Here is a 22,429-nt window from a genome sequence, read left to right as displayed (position 1 = left end):
GTGTGTGTGTGTAGATAGATAGATAGATAGATAGATAGATGGATAGACCGTGGTCACATGCCCTACACTACAAGGGACAGTCCTCTGTTTGAAGGTGCCTTCCATTTGAAGGGCTATCTTGTCCAATCTGGTTCAAAGATAAGGAACCACAAGGAAAGAGAACACCAGGGGCCTTGAAGTTGACCATCCACATATGGAAAGCAGACTGAGCAGCTACGCTCCATGAGTTGCATCCAATGCTGGTTCCACTCAAGAGTAGACCCATCAAAGTTAATGAACATGATGAATACCCTTGGCCAATGAGTTTCAATAGGTCAACTCTTGAGTAGAGCATAGTTGACTACAACCCTTGATGTGCCCCCTATGGTAAGATATGTTCTGGTTGTGTACCTACTTAAGTCCTACGCAGGGTAGACCCATTGCCATTAACAGACCTACGTTAGCCATACTTACGTTAGCCGTACTACTCTCAGTGGGATGAGCGCTGATGACAAACCACCTCATTTCTATTTAAACTATAGTGATGATTTCCAGGGGTATTTTTTCCAGCTGAAACTCTCATGCCATTTGCCATTCTAAGAGAAAAGGGGAGGCATTAATGGTGAGTTCTGGCGCCTCTTTCTCTAGAAAAATAGCACAGATTATTTCCAAATTTGCATCCATGCTTTCTTACTGCAAGGGCACCTGCTCTTTCTTTTTATTTGGCCAATGTATCCATATATCTGCTCTCACAGGGAGAACACACTGCTGGTCAGAAGTTGTTATTTTGAATTTTTTTCAAATTAAAGACCGGCAGCTCCTACTTTGGGGTGAGTTTTCCCGAGTTGTTGTTTGTTTCCTCCTGCCCTCCCCTTCATGTGGTATTGACAGCAGGTGTCGGGGAAAAAGACTGGCCCCATGCAAAGGTCTAAAGAAATGAACCCTGAATAGCTGAATGACTTCTAACGCGAGGACGGCCATTATTGGATCAGGCCAGCGGTTCATCTCGCCCAGCGAGCCCCAAACAACTCCTGCGCGTCACCTTTGTTCTGCTTCCGCTCTCCTTGCTTCTGAGCGGTAATGTCCCGCAGGGGCTCGCCGGAGGCTGGTTCGAGCCGAGCCTATTTAGATAACCTTCTGCTTGATCTATAGACGGCAGAATATATCCCGGCAGGAGAATCCCACAAGAGCTCAGCCAATCCCCCTCTAATCTCCTTATCAGTGTAGGCCTCAGCCGCGAGGCCTGGTTATCTCTGCGCATAAAAGGAGACGGGGGTGGAGAGAGAGCGCGCAGCAGCACCCAGCCCCGGTGCAGAGACCCGGCTCCTCTAATCCTGCCCGGCCTGCTTCTCGCTTGATCCCGGCGTTGACCATAAAATTAAAAAAATAAAAACCCAATCCTTGGCGAGAGAATAACTCTCCAAATCTAAAGTGACCAAAGAGCAAAGGAAAAGGTCGGAAAAGGGGAACGGGCTGATCAAAAGCTCGGACCGACCGTGGGAGAATTACGCACGAGGGATACGCGCAGGACGGCTGGTTTGCTCTCCTCCCCTTTACAGAAAGCTGGTGAGAAATGGGGGAAGATAAACACAACATTCCTGTCCATAAAGACGACTACAGTATTCCTCTTTTAACTATTGAATCAGGGGTTCTTTAGCTGTGCAGGGAGTTGGACCAGATGACCGTGGGGGAGCCCTTTCCATCTCTTCAATTCTATGATTTTATGACCTTGGAAGGGTGGAGACTCTCCTTCCTTGAAGGCTTTTAAACAGAGGTTCTGGTGGCTGCCAGGGATTATTGAAAATGTAATTCCTGCATTGCAGGGGGGTTGGGCAAGAGATGACCCTCATGATCCCCCTCCAACTCTGCAACTCTATGATTCTAACAAAATAGGGGAACGTGGCCAAACAGCGATTTACATTAGGCTCCCCTTGCATTTGCTCAGAAGCTGCAGCAGTCAGTGGAGAATGCTGCTGCAGCACGGTTGTTTACAGAAGGGAGACCCCCTGGCAGCATATTACACCTGTGCTCAGACACCAGCGCTGGTTGTTGCTTTGCTGCCAGGCCAGGCCTGAGATGTTACTATTAATATGTAAAGCCATTAACAACCTGGGACCAGTTTACCTGTGAGAGCACCTTACCCCATCTGTGGAACTGGCACTGTTAGAGGTGGTGTTTGTTTGCTGGCTTGTTTGTAAGTTGCATTGAGTTGCAAGAAAAGGCGACTAACAAATTTATTTATATAATAATAGGGCTGGGAGAGGCTCCTTGTCTGAAACAACAACAACAACCTGAAGGAGCGTCTCCTTTGCCATCATTCATCCCAGACACTGAGGTCCAGCTCCGAGGGCCTTCTGGCGGTTCCCTCACTGCGAGAAGCGAAATTACAGGGAACCAGGCAGAGGGCTTTCTTGGTGGTGGTGCCCGCCCTGTGGAACGCCCTCCCATCAGATGTCAAGGAAATAAGCAACTACCTGACTTTTAGAAGACATCTGAAGGCAGCCCTGTATAGGGAAGTTTTTAGTGTTTGAAGTTTTATCGTGTTTTTAATATTCTGTTGGGATCCACCCAGAGTGTCTGGGGAAACCCAGACAAATGGGCAGGGTATAAATAATAACATTATTATTATTATTATTATTATTATTATTATTATTATTATTATCCTCCAGGGAAGCCAGGACACTCACCTCTGGCTTGCCATTCGGTTTTGACTTCTGGTTGGTGCTTCAGTTCTCACTTGAGGTTTTGGCATGATTTTTAGCATGGTTTTTAGTTTCTGAGGAAAGCCTGGAGGGCTGTGTGTGACCCCTGGGTCTGAGGCTCTCCATCTTTGAACTATGGAATCATAGAACTGTAGAGTTGGAAGGGGCCATGAGGGTCAACTAGTCCAAACCCACCCCTGCAATGCAGAAATCTCAACTAGATCATGCATGACAAATGGCCACCCAACTTCTGCTTAAAAATCGCCAAGGAAGGAGGGTCCACCACTGGCAGAGAGACGGGGATGCGATAGGTGCGCCCTGCCCCAGGTGTCATCCATGAGGGGTGGTGACATTGCCCCCCCTGCACCCGGGTGCACAGCATGTGTGCCGCTCCAGGTGCCAGAGCAGTTAGCTCCACCTCTGGGGTCCACCACCTCTCATGGAACTTTCTTCCACTGTTGAACAGCTCTTACTGTCAGCAAGTGCTTCCTCATGTTTACTTGGAATCTGCTTTCTTGCAACTTAAATCCATTGGTTTGGGTCCTATTCTCCGGGGCAGGAGTTTCATCCATTGTTGTTTGTTTGTTTGCTCTGGCACTCGTCATGGTGTCCTGTTGCGCCAGAAGCGGTTTAGTCCTGCTGGCCACATGACCTGGAAAGCTGTCTGTGGATAAACGCCGGCTCCCTCGGCCTGAAAGTGAGATGAGTGCTGCAACCCCATAGTCGCCTTTGACTGGACCTAACCGTCCAGGGGTTCTTTACCTTTTTTAACCTCACATCTCACCCCATGCAAGGGATCAGGACCAGAGACAGCTCACTGTGGAGCAGGGAATAGAGATTAAAAAAAAATCAAGTTGGATGTGTGCTCCAGGCATGATTTGCAACCATTTGAGGCTAGAGAAGAAGGAGAAGGAGAAGGAGAAGGAGAAGGAGAAGGAGAAGGAGAAGGAGAAGGAGAAGGAGAAGGAGAAGGGGAGTTTGGATTTGATATTCCACTTTATCACTACCCTAAGGAGTCTCAAGGGATGTGGGTGGCGCTGTGGGTTAAACCACAGAGCCTAGGGCTTGCCGATCTGAAGGTTGGTGTTTCGAATCCCCATGACGGGGTGAGCTCCCGTCGCTCTGTCCCAGCTCTTGCCAACCTAGCAGTTCGAAAACACGAAGTGCAAGTAGATAAATAGGTACCGCTCCGGCAGAAAGCTTAACAGCATTTCCGTGCACTGCTCTGGTTCGCCAGAAGAGGCTTAGTCATGCTGGCCACATGACCTGGAAGCTGTACGCCGGCTCCCTCGGCCAATAAAGCAAGATGAGCACCACAACCCCAGAGTCAGTCACGACTGGACCTAATGGTCAGGGGTCCCATTACCTCAAAGCAGCTAACATTCTCCTTTCCCTTCCTCCCCCACAACAAACACACTGTGAGGTGAGTGAGGCTGAGAGACTTCAGAGAAGTGTGACTAGCCCAAGGTCACCCAGCAGCTGCATGTGGAGGAGCGGAGACGCGAACCCAGTTCACCAGATTAGGAGACTACCTCTCTTAACCACTACACCACACTGGCTCCCAGAGGTGGTAAAGTTCAGGCCCAGGGGCCAAATGCAGCCCCCCAAGTCTCTCTGTCAGCCCTCAGGACTCTCCCCACACCATACATCCTTCCCAGCCCCAAATCACCCCCGCCACTGACCCTGCTTCTTGCCTGGCCAGAATCTGCCCTTGAACTCTGACCGTGCCTCTTGCTTTCCTGGATGGAGGAGAAAGAGAGAGAGCGAGAGGGAGGGAGAGGGAGGCATGCGAATGTGTGTAGAAACTACTGTACAAAAGGAAAATGTACAACTGCTCAACCCTGGGATAGCTCAGTAAGTAAAGCAAGGAACTCTTATTCTCAGGGTGATGGATTCGAACCCACCGCTGAGCAGGAGATTCCTGCATTGCAGGGGGCTGGACTAGATGACACCCGTGGTCCGTTCCAGCTCTGCAGTTCTATGTTTCAGTTATTCTAACCCGCTTCTGCCTCTGGCCCTGCCTAGCACTAGTATGTGATCCATAGAAGATCATCCAGAAAATGGACAGCGTTGAGTATACCAGGAAGATGGGTCTGCCCCTTGGATCATGTACGTGCCTCTTCCACGTCCAGACACACATCCAAACCCACCCACCACTCTCTCCTCTCCTCTCTTTCCACCCCCACCTGCTCCTTTTCAACATCACACTTTGCTTTCATCCTTTCCCTTTTTTGTCAGCAGGACGGAAACCTCCCTCCCTCCTTCTCTGCATTATCTACTTATTCCACTGCTGTTTTAAGATGCAGTGCTGTTATTTTTTGCCTCATTCCCCCCCCCCCCAGTCTTTCATCCAACCCCATCCTTTGCCTTGGCTCTCCTGGACTCTTTTATCTGCTGAACCACCACCCCTCCCAATATATTTTGGTTCTTCTTTCGATCTTCACGTCGCCACCTCCCACCAGTTCTCTTTCATTCTCTGCCACCCTTATGACAGTCACCACCTCCCTCCCTCCTTTCCCTCCTTTTCTTTCTTTTTATCTTCCCATCTTCCTTCCTTCCTTCCTTCCTTCCTTCCTTCCTTCCTTCCTTCCTTCCTTCCTTCCTTCCCTTTTTGCCTGCTATCCATCCTTCCTCTTCCTTCCTCATCCCTCGTTCCCCCAACTATTATTATTATTATTATTATTATTATTATTATTAAACTTTCCCATTCTTCCCCCCAGCTCCTTCCTCTGGCTTTAATTTTTGATTAATATGTTCTTAGCCAAGAAACGTGGAATTTAAAAAAAAAGAAAGAAAAGAAAAAGGAGGGAGGGGGAGAAGCAGGCAGGAGGAATCTTCTAAATAAATCATCCAGTCCTGTGAGGAGCTAATCTCTCAGTGACGGCCCATGTTTATCTAGTTTTTAGCAGTGCATGTTAAATAGTGATAGGGGACTCTCTCCCCACCCTCCCTCTTTCTCTGGAACTGCTGTGAAGGGATTTTTATTTTTTTTATATATAAAAAACTTCATTTCCCAGAAAGGGGGGGAAAAATCTGAAAGAACAGATAAGTCTCCCCTTCTCCCTGCAATACAGCTTTGCTCAGGCGAGTGCAATTAATGCACACACACACACACACACACACACACAGAGAGAGAGAGAGAGAGAGAGAGAGAGAGAGAGAGGGCAAGACCTCCAAGTCCAGGCAGTGGAGGACTTCCCAGTGCTTGTGAGCTCTTTTCAGGAAGGTCGACGCTATGCGCACATCATGAACACATTAATCCCAGTCATTCTCTCTTTGGTACCTTCCCATCCCAAACCTGGAAAGAAGCAGATTCAGCACCTTGAGAGCAAAGGGCAGGATCAGAGATCAGTATTAGAGCATCTTCGCATGCATAAGGTCCCAGGTTCGACCCCCAAAATCAACTCTAGGTGGGTCTGAAATCCCAGAGAACCTACTGAGCTGCATGGCTCCAATATCTTAATTGATATATAACAGCCTATTTATTTATTTATTTATTTATTTATTTATTTATTGTTTGTTTGTTTGTTTGTTTTACCTAACAAATTTAAATTCAAGCACATCATTCACCTCTTCAATTAGGGTTCTCTGAATCCCTTGACTTCCCTCTGCCCTTCCATGATTACCATTATCGATCTCTCCTCCTCCTCCTCCTCCTCCTCCTCCTCCTCCTTCTTCTCTTATTTTCTCTAATTTGTTTAAAAAGCAGTAGTTCGTTTTTCCGTAGTTTTTTGTACATTACAAGGATGACTCAAATCCTGCCAAAGTTTTTACTTTACAGTGTTCTCTTAAGTACATTGTAAATTTTGCCCATTCCTTCTTAAAATTCTTCTCTTCCTGGTTTCTGATTTTCCCAGTCACTTTCGCCATTTCGGCATAGTCCATCATCTTCATCAGCCATTCCTCTCTGGTTGGAAGTTTGTCTTCTTTCCATCTCTGGGCCAGTAATAGCCTCATTGCTTTCGTCGCGTAGACGAATAGTCATTTCTGCTCCCTCGGAATCTCTGTACCTAAAATACCGAGCAAATAAGCCTCTGGTTTTTCCACAAATGTAATTTTTTTCAACTCATTATAAATCATTTCCCAGAACCTTGCATGCAGGGCCGAATTTGGGTTGGATGAGGCCCTAAGCTACTGAAGGTAATGGGGCCCTTTATATGTCCAGCTGTCCTTTGTCAACAAACAAATTGTTGCTGTTTTTGTGATGAATATATGCTATATGGTCATTTATGGACCTAATAGGTATCTAAAGCCATTTGCACATGTTGTTATGCAGCTAGTCCATGCAGAATGTAGGCACCCTATATATAGAAATGAGCAAACCAGTGATATTTTAGGGAGCAGGCTAGCAGGCGAGGCCCATGACTTACACCATAGGAGCCTACACAACACAAAACACGGTTGCTGTATGTAGGTTTTATTTTATTGGTTTTTTATCTAATATTTTGGAAATATACATCCAGGTTTTTTTTCTCCTTTATTTTTTTTTGGGCCCCTCCCCCTAAGCTATAGCTTGTACCTAAATCCAGCACTGCTTTCACGTCCACCACATATGGTGGAACCTAGGTTCCTATTTAATCCAGCCCTTTATTTAGAAACCTGAGGACTAGAATCTTACTTTCTCTTTGGGGAGAGGGGCTATGGCTTGGTGGTAGAACACCTGCTCTGCATGCAGGAGGTCCCAGTTTTAATCCCCACCAACCTGCATTGGTGTTGCCTTCTGTGGGATGTAAACACAGGAGCAGTCAATGACAACATTCCTAGAGTGTACATGTTAGAACCTGGGGAGGGATGTCTGCCCAGCAAGCAGGTAAACTTCCTGGGGACGGACTTCCTCCGCATGTGACCAGAGGTGGGTGTGGCCTCACCTGTGCAGGTAATGACAAAAGCACAGGGCAGGCAGCCATCTCTCTCTCTCTGCCATTTTCCTTCGATGAGGAAGCATGTAAAGATGCCCTCTTGGCTCCAGCCAAGAGAGGAGATAAGGACTATCTTGCAACAAGATAGATTCTAAGTATATGTAACCTTTTTAAGCCTGTCTGCCGTCTGGGATCATATTGTGAACAGATCGTGAGTAAACTCTTTTATACTTTTATAAAGACTGTGTTGTGCCTTGTATTTTAAGAGGGAACAAAGGGGAAATTACCAGAGTAATTATTATAGAGGTTCTAGCGAACCTGTGCACACGTTACCGTTGCGAACCTAAAGGGGAATGTCTATAAACTCTGCTGATATTTTGGGAACTTGTTAGCACAAGTTGGATAAGGATATAATTAGTCAATATATCCTCTCCTGCACCCCAGAACATTCCCACACCTTCTACCTGCTTGCCAGCACTGATCAGTATTGTCTGATGCCGGGGATTGAACCTAGGACCTTCTGCAGACAAAGTGTGGGCTTTTACAGCTGAGTAACATCCCCTCCCCTGTGCTCCACATGAACAATGGGTATCTTTCAGAAGGTACAGATGGAGACCCTGGCTGGATCAAAGCCATGAATATCCTGTTCTGAATTATATCAGATTACTAGCTTAGTCTCTGGCACGAGCTGCAAAGCATAGCTTCCAAAATGCACAGAGATATATAAAGCCAACATACCTTTGCTTTGCTGGGATCTCATCTGCAGTTCAGTATTGAGCTCTGGGATTAACCGTCCAGTAAGGGCAGAAGAGATCTGAAGGCAGCCCTGCATTGGGAAGTTGTTCATGTTTGATGTTTTATTACGTTTATATCATCTTCCAAAGCAACTACTCCATTCCGAAATTAAAAATGGAAAGCGTAATGCTGTTGGTCAACAAAAGAGGTTTAAAGACTCTCTCAAGGCAAATCTAAAAAAAATGTATAAGCACCAACAATTGGGAAACACTGGCCTGAGAGCACTCCAGTTGGAGAACAGCCTTTACCAAAGGTGTCATGGGCTTTGAAGACACTCAAACTCAGGACGCAAGGGAGAAGTGTGCTAAGATGAAGGCACGCTTGGCAAATCCACACCATGATTAACTCACATCCGGAAACCTATGTCCCCACTGTGGAAGGACGTGTGGATCCAGAATTGGCCTCCACAGTCACTTATGGGCTCATTGATAAAACCGTGTTTATGGAAGACAATCTTACTCGGGTACGAGTGATCGCTGAAGAAGAAGTGTTGGAAGCTGCACAGAGCGGCTGAGAAAACCCAGACAGATGGGTGGGGTATGAATAATATAATTATTTAAAATTATTATTATTAAGTAGTTGGGTGAGGTGAAACCCTGACACCTGATTGGGTTGTCAGTGGTTAGGGATTGTCTCATCTACAAGAATCTTTGCTGCCCTTTTTTAAAAGCCTTACCATGTATGAAACCACAAGGCCTTGCTGTGTGAAGACTTCACCATGTGAAGTCTTTAATTCCTGCATTGTAGGGGGGGTTGGACTAGATGACCCTTGGGGGGTGTCCCTCCCAAATCTGCAATTCTAGGATTCTGTGTCAAAGGTGGGACTTGGCCCTTGGAAATGGCAGGAGGAGAGCAGGTTGAGCACTATCCCCCTCTGGTGGCCCCTGTAAGAAACTACAGTCACCCCCCCCCAAGAGGCACAGATTCTGCACCACTGAGAGGCTAAGGGGCTCACCACGACTCGGCTTAAGCTACCTCACAGGGTTGTTGTGAGGACGAAATGGGAAGGGCGAAAACCACAAAGGCCACCTTGAGCTCCTTGGAGGAAAAGGTGCAATGGAAATGTACAAAAATGAAATGTGCAGAAAAGGCTGTTTTTCTTTTCCCTTCTCATCTGCCGGTGTAGCACAGTGGCTAGGGAGACTGAGCTATGAATCAGGAAGTCCCTTGATTTGAAGCTCAGATCTCCAAGAAACTCACAAGGTGGCCTGATGGAAGCTGCTTGCACTTAGCCTCAGTCCTTCCTGCCACCTGCAATCTGGAACTGAGCAGTGGCAGTGATAATATTGGCCTTCCTTACAGGGTTGTTGTAGGTTGAACACTTGGAAGCTCCTGTACAAATGCAGAGGGTGATTCCCATTTCTCGCCTTGGTGACTCTATTAGGGTCCCTGGTGGCCTGACATCAGCATCCTGATCTGAGTGCCAGCAGGACCCATTGGTAAACTCAAGTCTGGATGACTGCAATGCACCCTTGAAGTTGGTCTGGAGGATGCAGCTGGTGAAGAATGCGATGGTTTGGTTGCTTGTGGAGTTCAACTACAGTCAGCATATAACACCTTGCTTGTGGGCTGGTGCAATGGCTGCCAATTTGCTGCTGAGCCACCTGTTGGTACTAAAATATCAGGACTTACTATGCAGTTCAGGATCTCAAGAAACTGGAGAGACACCTCCCTTCTATACCAAGTAGCTATAGTATACAGGAGAGCTTCTCCTGAAAGTCCCAAAGATCTCAAAAGCCTGTTCCTCAGAGCAGGGCTTTTAGTGTGGCTGCCCCTGTTCTGTGGAACAGCATCCCTGCTGCTGAGACACAACAGGCACCTATTGAAACAATTGAAGGCATTTCTGGCAAGCACCCCCAGGTGGATGAATGAATCGCTGCCATGTGGTCTACTGGCTTTTCAATTTATCTAGTGGTGTTTTCTGTGAACAAATCCATTCTATGTACGACTTCTCCCAAAGAATCCAGTTTGTTAAGGGTGCTGAAAAGTGTAGCTCTGTGAAGAAGGATCTACAGCTCCCATCATGCTTTGAAGAAATCCAGGTGCTTTCAATCTGCAAGGGATGTGCTATAAAGGTGTGGATCTGCCCTCTGTTGTGTTCAAATGCTGCTTTTTTCTTTTTTTTTTGCTTTAAACAAATTGTATGTGTGGGAATGTTCAGGGTGGCAGGAGAGGATATATTGTTAATTAATATCCTTCCTAACTTGCACTAGCAAGTTCCTTGACTTAGCAGAGTTTACATTCCCTTTTTACATGCACAGCAGATAGCTGGTTGCAGGCTTGTGTGAGCCTCTCGCTATTATACAATTCAGTCTGTCTCAGATTGAATTGTACGTTCCTGGTAAGTTCCCTTGAATCCCTCTTAAAAGAGACTTGACAATCTTATTCAAAGTCAATAAAAGTTTACTCATATCAGTTTACAGTTGGATCTCTGAAGGCAGACTTATTTACAAATATGTACATGTGGATCTACCCCAGATGGAGGAATAATTCCAGTGTTTCTGAGAGGTAGCAGAGAAGTCCTAGCTAGAAGCTGGTCAAATGAAGGAGGAGGTCAAAAAGAGAGAGGTGTGCTGCATGACTTGTCCCTTTGTTACCTGGACAGGTTAGGTCATGTCCACCTTTTATCACATGCAAAATGAAGGATGCTCCAGCCAGGAGGAACAGGAAGTTTTGACTGGCTGGACCAAACATTCCCTCGCATGTCCATTCTAGGAAAACAATGAATGTTATATTTGACTGCTCCCAGTGGATTATATCCCACAGTAGGTAGCCTTGAGATGTGTGTGGAAAGTGATCAAGAAACAAGCAAATCCATAACAACATTTCCAACAGCTGAAGAAGTGTTGATTTATTGCATTCACATCCCACCTTTTTCCTCTGAGAAGCTCCAGGCAGCATACATAGGCTTTCCCCTCCTCATTTAATCTCCACAACAACCCTGTGAGGCAGGACAGGCTGAGAGGCAGTGACTGGCCCAAGGTCACCCAGTGAGCTTCATGGCCGAGTGGGAATTTGAACCTTTGTCTCCCAAGTCGAAGTCCAGCTTTCTAACTGCTGCACCAGTGTGGCTCTAGACTGGCCCTGTAACCTGATTCGCAGAGGGAAGTGTTTTGAAGGGATGTCAGAAGAAAGGGATGCTGTCCTCTATTGGGGGGGGGGGGGGCTGTCCGGTCCAAGTCTGGTTTGAAGATAAGGAACCAAAGAAGGGGAAAGAGGGGGGGGGGTGTTTCTGAGAGGGCCTCTGACTCTGTATATATTGCTGATCTGATCTGCTTCCCAGTAGCTGGAAGCTACAGCAGGGGAGAACGCTCATGTGTTGGGGTCAGTGCCAGATTTACGTATAAGCTAAACAAGCTATAGCTTAGGGCCCCACTCTCTTGCCCCCCCCAAACTTTCAGTTCAACAATTACTTTGATAAAATACATATTTTGTTATGTGCAAATGGCTTTAGATACCTATTAGGTCCATAAATTCATGGGTGGCGCTGTGGGTTAAACCACAGAGCCTAGGACTTGCCGATCAGAAGGTCAGCGGTTCGAATCCCCGTGACGGGGTGGGCTCCCGTTGCTCAGTCCCTGCTCCTGCCAACCTAGCAGTTCAAAAGCACGTCGAAGTGCAAGTAGATAAATAGGTACCGCTCCGGCGGGAAGGTAAACGGCGTTTCTGTGCGCTGCTCTGGTTTTCCAGAAGTGGCTTAGTCATGCTGGCCACATGACCCAGAAGCTGTACGCCGGCTCCCTCGGCCAATAAAGCGAGATGAGCGCCTCAACCCCAGAACCGGTCACGACTGGACCTGATGGTCAAGGGTCCCTTTACCTTTACCTAGGTCCATAAATTACCATATAGCATATATTCAATGCAAAAAACAGCGACAATTTGTTGTTGACAAAGGATAGCTGGACATATAAAGGGCCCCATTACCTTAAGTAGCTTAGGGCCTCTTCAAACCTAAATCCAGCCCTGGTGCTTGCTGGTTTCCCCACAGGCATCTGGTTGGCCACTGATGCTGGGCAATGGGTCAGTGCATCTGGCTGGTAACCAGATGGTTGGTGGTTCGAGCCCACTCAGGGATGGCTATGGCAGGATTCCTGCATTGCAGGGGGTTGGACTTAGATGACCCTTGAGGCCCCTTCCAACTCTACAATTCTATGATTCTATGACTCGATAGGCCAGGGGTCAGAAACCTTTTTCAGCCATGGGCCGGGCCACCATCCCTCAGACTATGTGGTGGGCCGGACTATTTTTTTTTTTGAGGGGGGGGATGAATGAATTCCTATGCCCCAGAAATGCCGTATTTTTTGCTCTATAAGACTCACTTTTTCCCTCCTAAAAAGTAAGGGGAAATGTGTGGGCGTCTTACGGAGTGAATGCAGGCTGCGCAGCTATCCCAGAAGCCAGAACAGCAAGAGGGATTGCTGCTTACACTGCGCAGCGATCCCTCTTGCTGTTCTGGCTTCTGAGATTCAGAATATTTTTTTTCTTGTTTTCCTCCTCCAAAAACGAGCTGTGTATTGTGGTCTGGTGCATCTTATAGAGCGAAAAATATGGTAACCCAGAGATGCATTTTAAATAAAAGGACACATTCTACTCATGAAAAAACTCGCTGATTCCCAGACTGTCCGTGGGCCGCATTCAGAAGGCGATTGGGCCACATCCAGTCCACAGGTTTTAGGTTGCCTACCCCGGGATAGGCCATTGGTCTGATCCAGCAGCCAGGCTCTTCTGATGGTCTTATGATCTGAGAACGTAAAGAGGCAGCCTAAGGAAGACCAGACAACTATGGAAATCAGGATTTGAATACAAGAGCACTTCCCTCTCCTGTAGTTTTCGGCAACTAAGATTCATAAGCACTGCTTTCTGCCACCGTGGAGGCAGAGGATAGCTGTTGTGGCTAATAGCCGTCTCCTCCATGCATTTGTCTAGTCCTCTTTTAAAGGCATCCAAGTTGGTGGCCATCACTGCCTCTTGTGGCAATGAGTTCCATAGTTTAACTATGCCCTGCATGAAGAAGTCCTTTCTTTTACCTGTCCTGGATCGTTGAACATTCATTTTCGTTGGACGCCCACGGGTTCTGGTGTCACGAGAGAGGGAGAAGTCTCTTTCCACATGAGCCACCCCACTTCTGATCAAAAGGTTGCCCGCCGAGTAGCAAAGGTCTGTTGCGAGAGGAGCGGCTAATTTCCATGAGGTGCTCTGAGCGAAAGACTTCCACGGATGCAATTAAGCTTGGCACATTAAAAACACAGTAATAAGGGGGCTATGGCGAGGGAAGGCTGAGCGGTAATTGAAATGATATCCAGCTCAAATATGGAACCGCTAAATGGTCTCTCCAAGAGATTTATATTGACACCGGCCTACCTACCTTGTTCATTTATTAAGTTCACCGGTGACTTATCGTTGCCCTCTCCATCTCTGCCTTTCGAGAGAGAGGCAGCCAAGGAGAAGGCGGGAATGGCTGGCAGGATGGGCACTGGAGGGCCAAATAAGTAGGACAAAGTCACAGGTGGTTTATAACTGGGACAAGGGAGATAGGCAGCCTTGCAGTACGGACCAGAGATGAGACCGACAGCATTGCTTGATAGCTTTTGACCTATAGATGAATGGCATCCTCCACGCCTCTCATAGGCTGCCTGTATCTTCCTTGCGGACTTCAAGGTTAGTCAAGAGCATCCCCTGAGATGTGCCATTTGTGCACAAAGTGCAAATGGCAATGGCAAGATGTGTTTTCGGTAGGGGGCTCTCATGACTGCAGAATTCTCTTTCCCTGGACCGGTAGGACACCTGGTCTTTAATGGTTTTAAGCAGGTAAGGAGGCAACAATGGCTGTTCTTTCCATGCATTATTTCATAGGGTGGAAAGGTTCCAGAGCTTATCCACTAGATTAATCAACTGAAGCTTCAGTTGATTAAGCCCCAGAGGGCATTTTTTTGGACAGCAGGGTTAAATTTTAACAGCTGGGACTATATACTACCAAACAAGTGTCACTTGCAATTTGAGATGGTCAGATCTTTTAATCTGAGTTTCTTGTTTTTCAGCTCTTAAGTTCAGTTGTCCACATTTCCATGTAAGCTTGCATTTTTTAAAATTATTTTTTTAAAGCCTTCATTGAAGTGCATCAGCCTGTTTGTGTGGATTCTTCCTAACAGACACATTTTTGTATGCAATTTTGCCAATGTTTTATCCATTCATTTCCCTCCCACCCTTCACCCTAAGGTCCCGTGGTTGGGTTACAACATTAAAACACAATATTAAAAGCATTTTAAAACAACTTGCAATAAAAATAAATAAATAAGGTGGGTCCTAAAAACATACACCTCAAGTGTTAAAAGCCAGGATAAAGAGGCGTGTCTTCAGCCTATGAAAGTTCTATAATGAAGGCAGCTCTGTGGGGAGGGTGTGGCACAGCTTAGAGGCCACCACAGAGAAGGCACTGTCCCGATCCCCCAACCGCTACACGCTTCTGAGGGTGATGGAACAACCAAGAGGGCTTCCTCTGCCAATCTCAGCACTCAAGAGGGCCTGAGGCATTTCCCCCCCCCCCAATATTTGGGTCCTGAATTGTTTAGGGCTTTAAACACCAAGATGATCACTTTGAATTAGGCCCAGAAATAAACTGGAAACCAGTGTAGCTGTTTTAAAACAGGGGTTCTATGAGATCTAAATGGAACACTGCCCAGTAATCTGGCTGCTGTTTTTTGGATCATCTGAAGTTTCCAAGTTGTCTCCAAGGGCAGTCCCATATAGAACACAGGCAAAAACCCAATCTGGAAGTTCCCAGGGCATGGAGTACAGTGGCCCAAGTCATCATCTCTGTATTGCCTTTGTGTATGCTATTTTCACTAACAGATGCATTCGATGCACACTGGACCCCAGTACAGTGGACCCTTGGTTCTCAAACTTAATGTGTTCCAGAAGTCTGTTCCAAAACCAAAGCGTTCGAAAGCCAAAGTGCACTTTCCCATAGAGAGTTATGCAAAATGGATTAATCCGTTCCAGACTTTCAAAAACAACCCCTAAAACAGCAATTTAACATGAATTTTACTATCTAACAAGATCATGGATCCATAAAATGAAAGCAATAAACAAAGTACTGCAGTCACACAATCAATCAATCAAGTAGCTGAAAAACAAAACAAAACAAAAAGCCGCAAAAGCAGACAGACCTGAGCTTAATACTCAAAACGGAAGTGTGGCACTCAAAGCGAAGCACATCCGGCTTCCGAAAAAGGTTCGCAAACTGGAATGCTTACTTCCGGGTTTGTAGTGTTTGGGTTCCAAGTTGTTTGAGAACCAAGGCATTTGAGAACCAAGGTACCACTGTATATGCAATTTTGTACACATGACTTGGCTGGAGAGCCACGCTGCAAAATTCAGAGAAGTACAAATTTGCATCGGGGGTTTGCATAATGTTTTTGGGTTAGGAAGGCCGGTCTTCCGTCACAAACTGAACCTAACGTCTCCCTACTTATGACAGCCAATAGTGTGCCACTAACATTGTCCTTATTGTGAGATTCAGTATCAGCTACCTTCTCCCCCATTCATGAGAATGGCTCTCTGTCCTCAACATTTCTCCCCACACACATTGCACGTGTGTGTGTGTGTGTGTGTGTGTGTGCGCGCACACACACACACATGCACACACACACACGCACGCACACATGCACACGCACCTCATAGGTTTCTGGGGTTGGTTTGAGAGGACAGCTGTCAGTGAGCTGAGATGTAATTGCTGCCTGGAGAGCAGTTAGTAGATAATTAATATTTGCTGCACAGTGCTGTGATCGCTCTCTGTCTTCTGCCTGACAGGGGACTTGGGGAAAGGTGGGGGGAGGGATTGGAAGGCCAGACACACCATAAAAGCCCCCCCCACTTTTCAAGCCCCTGCTATCTGTTCATCCAGCCCATCTGCCCCCTCTTAAAGCAGAGTACGCTCCAGAGAGGAGATTTATTTTTATTTTTTTAAAAAAGAGCTGTTTGTGGGTAGGGAGGCTTGAGCAATGTGTATACTTGTAAATCCCACACGCCGCCTATGGACTGACCTGATCCATGCTTCCCAGACTAATGTTTGGATCAGTTAAATTGTTCGCCATCGATTCTTGCACTTCCTGAGAAATTCTCAGCTAAAAGAAAAGAAAAGAAAAAAAAGAAAAGTGTTTAGAGTTTATGTATCTATGTTTCTCAAGAGAACGTATTTAAAATAAATAAAAATATATGCACATCCTGCGAGAAAATAGGTTGGATCCCACAAAACTCTACTTAGACACACTGAAATGAACATCTATTGCATGATTGGAGAGCCGGAGCGTGTGAGGAGCATTTCCTGAGAATTTTCAACTGTCCAGTTAAAACTCACCAGTTTTCTCTGAATTGCTCAAAGGCTTTTTCCTGAATAGTGTGTGTGTGTGTGTGTGTGTGTGTAGTACACATCCCTAAATAAAAAAATCTAAATTTATCTATCCATACACACATAAAAATGTAAAGGTAAAGGTAAAGGGACCCCTGACCATTAGGTCCAGTCGTGACCGACTCTGGGGTTGCGGTGCTCATCTCGCTCTATAGGTGGAGGGAGCCGGCGTACAGCTTCTGGGTCATGTGGCCAGAATGACTAAACCACTTCTGGCAAACCAGAGCAGCACATGGAAACAACATTTCCTCGGCAATCTTCGCAGAGCTCTGGCCCAATGGTTGCTAGTGGCTTGAATTAATTAATGTTTATAATGAATGATTTTAGAATGTTGTTTATGTTGTACTTTTGTACTGTTTTATTGTTGTTAGCCGCCCTGAGCCCGGCTTCGGCTGGGGAGGGCGGGATATAAATAAAATTTATTATTTATTATTATTATTATTTACCTTCCTGCCGGAGTGGTACCTACTTATCTACTTGCACTTTGACGTGCTTTCGAACTGCTAGGTTGGCAGGAGCTGGGACCGAGCAACGGGAGCGCACCCCATCGCAGGGATTCGAACCGCCGACCTTCTGATCAGCAAGTCCTAGGCTCTGTGGTTTACCCCACAGCGCCACCCACATCCCATATACACACATATACTGTATAGTTATTGATTATTAACTATTGACAATTTACTTGCTGATACATTTGAAATGTTTTCTCTTAGAAGAAGTGATAAATGACACGATGAAACCTCCTCCTATGTTTATATGGGAAATGTGGCACACTGGAAATGTAGTGAAGCACTGGACTAAGTCCCCCCGAGGGCTAGCTGTGGGCAGTCTGCTGCAGAAAAGCAAATGGCATTGCAACACCTTCAAGACAAACACGTTTATTTTGGGCTCAGCCTAGAGCCTTTCCTTGCTTCCTTCCGTGGCATATAAGATTTCCTCTAGAATCCCCTTCCGAGTGCAAATCTAAAGTCTGCCTTGGGCGGCAGGAATTCTAATAAAGCCAAGAGCATTAGGGAGTTCTGCTCCAATCAGATCTTGTATTGGCATTGCCCAACCTGCTTTCTCAACCAGCCATGATCCCTTGCCAGCACAGGAAGTTGTGGCATCTAAATCTGTATTTTTAGAGACTTGCGCTGAAGAAGGCCTTGGCCAAAGGGCCACCTCTCACAGAGGAAACTCTGAATTTGAAAACCCAATCACATTTGTGCCTCGGATGGCTGCCCACGATGGAGGCAGTTGAGTAAGTTTTCATTGTATGTAAAATTATGAATGAGTTTGTTGACCCCTTCACGATCACAGAGTCATAAAATTGTAGAGTTGGAAGGGACCCAAGGCTCATCTAGTCCAACCCCCTCGCAATGCAGGAATCTCAGCTAAAGCATTCATGATAGATGGCTGTCATCCTCCGGTTCTTCCCAACTTTTGTCTTCAGAACTATGCCCCTCTGAAAACCACTGTTCCAAATCTATACTGCTCCACTGCTCCTGGGCAGCTTCAGGTTACTGGTCAGGAGCAGGGCTGGGGGGGGGGCTCCCACCATTCCTCATCAGAGCTCTAAGCGTCAGCCTGGTCTCTGATACTCTGTGAGCTTCATGGTCAAATGGGGATTGGGGACTTTTGTCCCCCTAGACCTCATCTGACACTCTAACCACCTGTGTGCTCAGGCTTTTCCTAATCGCCAGCCTTGATCCAGCTGCTATATGTTTTTATTGTTTTATTGTGATACTGGGTTTCGTTGTTTGTTTGTTTTTGTATTGAATTTTATTTTATTTTTAAAATGTATTTAAATTGTTGTCCTTGGGAATTGTTTCAGGGCTGCTTTGCAAATAGTTAAGTGGTATAGAACAGGAATGTCCAACAGGTCGATTGTGATCTACTGGTTGATCCCTGCGAGGTTTTGGTTGATCGCGGTCGATTGCTGGCCCCCTTCTGGCCCAGCCCTCCATTGTTGGATAATGGAAGACAAGAATTTACAAACCAAGAATATACAAGCTGTTTTGACCCCCCTTGGGTGAGTTGCTGCTTCTTTTGTAAAAACATTGCACCCCCTCCCAAAGCTAAGTAACTTCTGCCTCCCAAACCCCCTAAAAATGGGGCTTTCCCCTCCCCCCAAAAAGCTCAACAACTTTCACCTGAACCCCAATAAAATAGGGGTAGATCACTGTTTTCAATTCTGCGAGTAAATCACAGTCTCTTGGAAGTTGGACACCCCGGTATAGAACAACAGCAGCAGCAAATATGGGAACCCCCTTCCTTCTGCCAAACATGAAGCAGAAACCATCAATTGCTTCAGATGTTTGGTAAAAAGACACATCATTTTGCTTGGGTTTCTCCGACCCATAAAACTGGACCTTGATTTATGTGTAAGAACCCCCTGCGCTTTCTGTTTTGCTTGCTTTGATAGAGTTTTTTTTAATCGATATTATTATTATTTATTAAATTTATTGTTACCAAGGTAACTCAAAGCAACTTAAATATATAAACCAGCAGACGCATACAACTGATATAAAAGAAAAAATTAGACAAAGAAAAATCCAAGGGATAATCCTATTAAAAAGCAAAATTCAAGCATAGAATCATTGATGACACCAAGGGTCATCTAGCCCTTCTAGCCTGACTAAGGCCTTCAGCACTGTAAATCGTAATGCCCTGTGGACTGTCCTTCTGAAAATCGGCTGCCCAGATAAATTTGTGAACATCCTTCGGCTCCTCCATGATAATATGACAGCAACAATCGCATAAGACAATGGCTCTCAAAGTGAAACATTCACACTGGGATCAGGTGTTAAACAGGGTTGTGTTATCACCCCAACTCTATTTATTATTTTCATTGCCATGATCCTACACATTGTCAAAAGGAAACTCCCCACCGGGGTTGAAATCATATATTGAACAGAGGAAAAGCCCTTTAACTTGAGTAGGCTGAAAGCAAAGAGTAAGGTTACCATAACTTCCATCATAGAACTTCAATATGCTGATGACAATGCAGTGTGTGCACATTCAGAGGACAACATCCAAACCATCCTAAATATCTTCGCAGAAGCTTTTAAAAAGCTTGGCTCAACATCCAAAAAAACAAAGTGCTGCACCAACGAACACAAAACAACCCCTCTGCAGTGCCACTAATCCATCTCAATGGTGTAACATTAGAAAGTGTCAATCACTTCTCCTACCTGGGCAGTTACCTTTCCACAAGGGCCAACATTGATGCTGAAATCCAGCATCGCCTGAGCTCGGTGAGTGCAGCTTTCTCCCGATTGAAGTGCAGAGTGTTTGAGGACCCGGACATTTGCAGGGAAATCAAAATGCTTGTTTACAAAGCTTTTGTACTACTAACCTTACTTGGGAAGACAGGCAAACTAATGTCAGTGTACTGGAAGAAGCAAAGATCACCCGTGTCAAAGCAATGATTCTTCAACATCAACTTCGTTGGACTTGTCATGTTGTTCAGTTGCCTGATTATTGTCTTTCAAAGCAACTACTCTATTCCGAAATTAAAAATGGAAAGCATAATGCTGGTGATCAACAAAAGAGGTTTAAAGACTCTCTCAAGGCAAAGCTTAAAAAAAAAAGTAGTATAAACACCAACAATTGGTAAACACTTGCCTGTGAGCATTCCAACTGGAGAATTGGAGACACCTTTACCAAAGGTGCCATGGACTTTTAAGACGCTTGAATGCAGGATGAAAGGGAGAAAGGTGCTAAGAGGAAGGCACATTTGGCAAATCCTCACCATGGACAACTCCCACCCGGAAACCAATGTCCCCACTGTGGAAGGACATGTGGATCCAGAATTGGCCTCCACAATCACTTACGGACTCATTGTTAGGACCGTGTTAATGAAAGACAATCTTGCTCAGCTACGAGTGATTGCCAAAGAATAAGAAGTCCAACCCCATGCAATGCAGGTGACCATCAAACTGCTGTTTAAACACCTCTAGTGAAGGAGAGTCCACCACCTTCCGAGGTAATCCATTTGGCTATCCAACAGATCTTACCGTAAGAAAATTCTTAACGTTTTGTTGAAATCTCCTTTCTTGTAATTTGAATCTGCTGTTTTGGGTTCTATCCTCTGAAGCAGCAGGAAACAAGCTTGCTCCATCTTCCATGTGGCAGTGCTTTAGATATGTGAAGCTGGCTCTCATGTCACCTCTCAGTATTCTTTTCTCCAGGCTAAACATACTCAACTCCCTCTGTTCCTCCTAAGGCTTGGCTTCCAGATTAGCGGGTGGTACTGCTTCCCTTGATCTGGACACAACACTTCTGTTGGGCCTCCATTCAAGGAGGCCACAGATAATAAGGTCTGATGAGAAAGAAGTGTTTTTGCCTGGCTGCTAAAGCTATGTAAAGATGGTGCCAGGTGAGCCTCCCCAGGGAAAGCATCCCACAAACAGGGAGCCACCACCAAAAAGGCCTGTTCTTGCGTTGCCCCCCTCTGGACCTCCTGTGAAGAAAGGCCTCAGATTATGATTACAAGGTCTGGGTCAGTTCATGGATATTGTCTTTATATTGTACACAGTGAACACTACTTAGAAAATTTAAAAAAAACATAAGGCAGTTATGAAAATGCTTTTAAACAAATATGAGCTCAATTTTATGCCCCACCAATCAATTACAACCAATTACCAGTATTATTTTTTTTAAAAAATAACCTTTGCACTATTGTTGCTGTTAAAATTTGTATACTGTCCTTCATCCATAGATCTCAGGATGGTTCACAACATAAAAATGCAAGATAGAAATACAAAATATACACAAGAACAAGCCAAACCAATAACCCCAGCTCCCTTCATTCCCTCCCACAAACACATTTACAAGAATATTGGATGTTAGTCTGCCAAAGGCCTGGTTGAAGAGGATCATTTTCGCCTGGTGCCTAAAGGTGTATAATGAAGGCACTAGGCGAACCTCACCAAGGAAAGCTTTCCACAAATATATAAATTAGTGCCAATCAAAACAAAACAGAGAACCATAACAATAGAATCAGTAGTAACTGTATTATACTATAAAGCACCAGGCACAGAGAACAAAAGTATAATTTTCCTAAAATTAGTTTCCTATGGGTTTTACATGCAGTAGCATCATATTTAGCTACTCTGGAAGTGGTGGATTCATACTGATCTGAAAAAAGTAAAGAAAAAGCATGCAATAGTCCTGGGAATTTCTGTAAAATGGGTTCAATAAAAACCTTACCTATAATAACGATAAAAGGAGCAATACATAAGAAGATTAGTTATCGATTCAACCTCTCCAGAGTCACAGGAGCTTTTCAGTTCCAACATTTGTTGAAAATTGGCATGTGGTTTTGGAACTTCTCCAGAACACAGACACGTGCAAAACTTCACATATGCCATAAGGTGTGTGTGTCCTTTTCTAGGCTAGAGCCCATAGTATACTCTTGATATTTTCTCCAGCGGGATTGGGGTTTTTCAGCACCCTGGACAGCTCTCCATGGGTGCGGCGAGGCTGGACAGTAAGCCAAGAGAGAGAGGTTCAAATGTTGCCCCAGTCTAAGCCAGGAGCCAACTGAGACAGTCTACAACTAGGTGGGAGTCTCAAGCTTTCTCCCATTAGAGCAGCCTTCCCCAACCTGGTGCCCTCCATATATTTTGGACTGTTGTTGTTGCTATGTTTCTTTATAGCCTGCCTTTTTCCCAGTCCTGAACTCAAGGCGGCTTACACAGATAAAA

This window comes from Podarcis liolepis (assembly GCF_965112155.1).
Source record: "Podarcis liolepis genome assembly, chromosome: 15".
Classification (NCBI taxonomy): Eukaryota; Metazoa; Chordata; class Lepidosauria; order Squamata; family Lacertidae; genus Podarcis; species Podarcis liolepis.
This window is presented reverse-complemented; position numbering follows the sequence as displayed.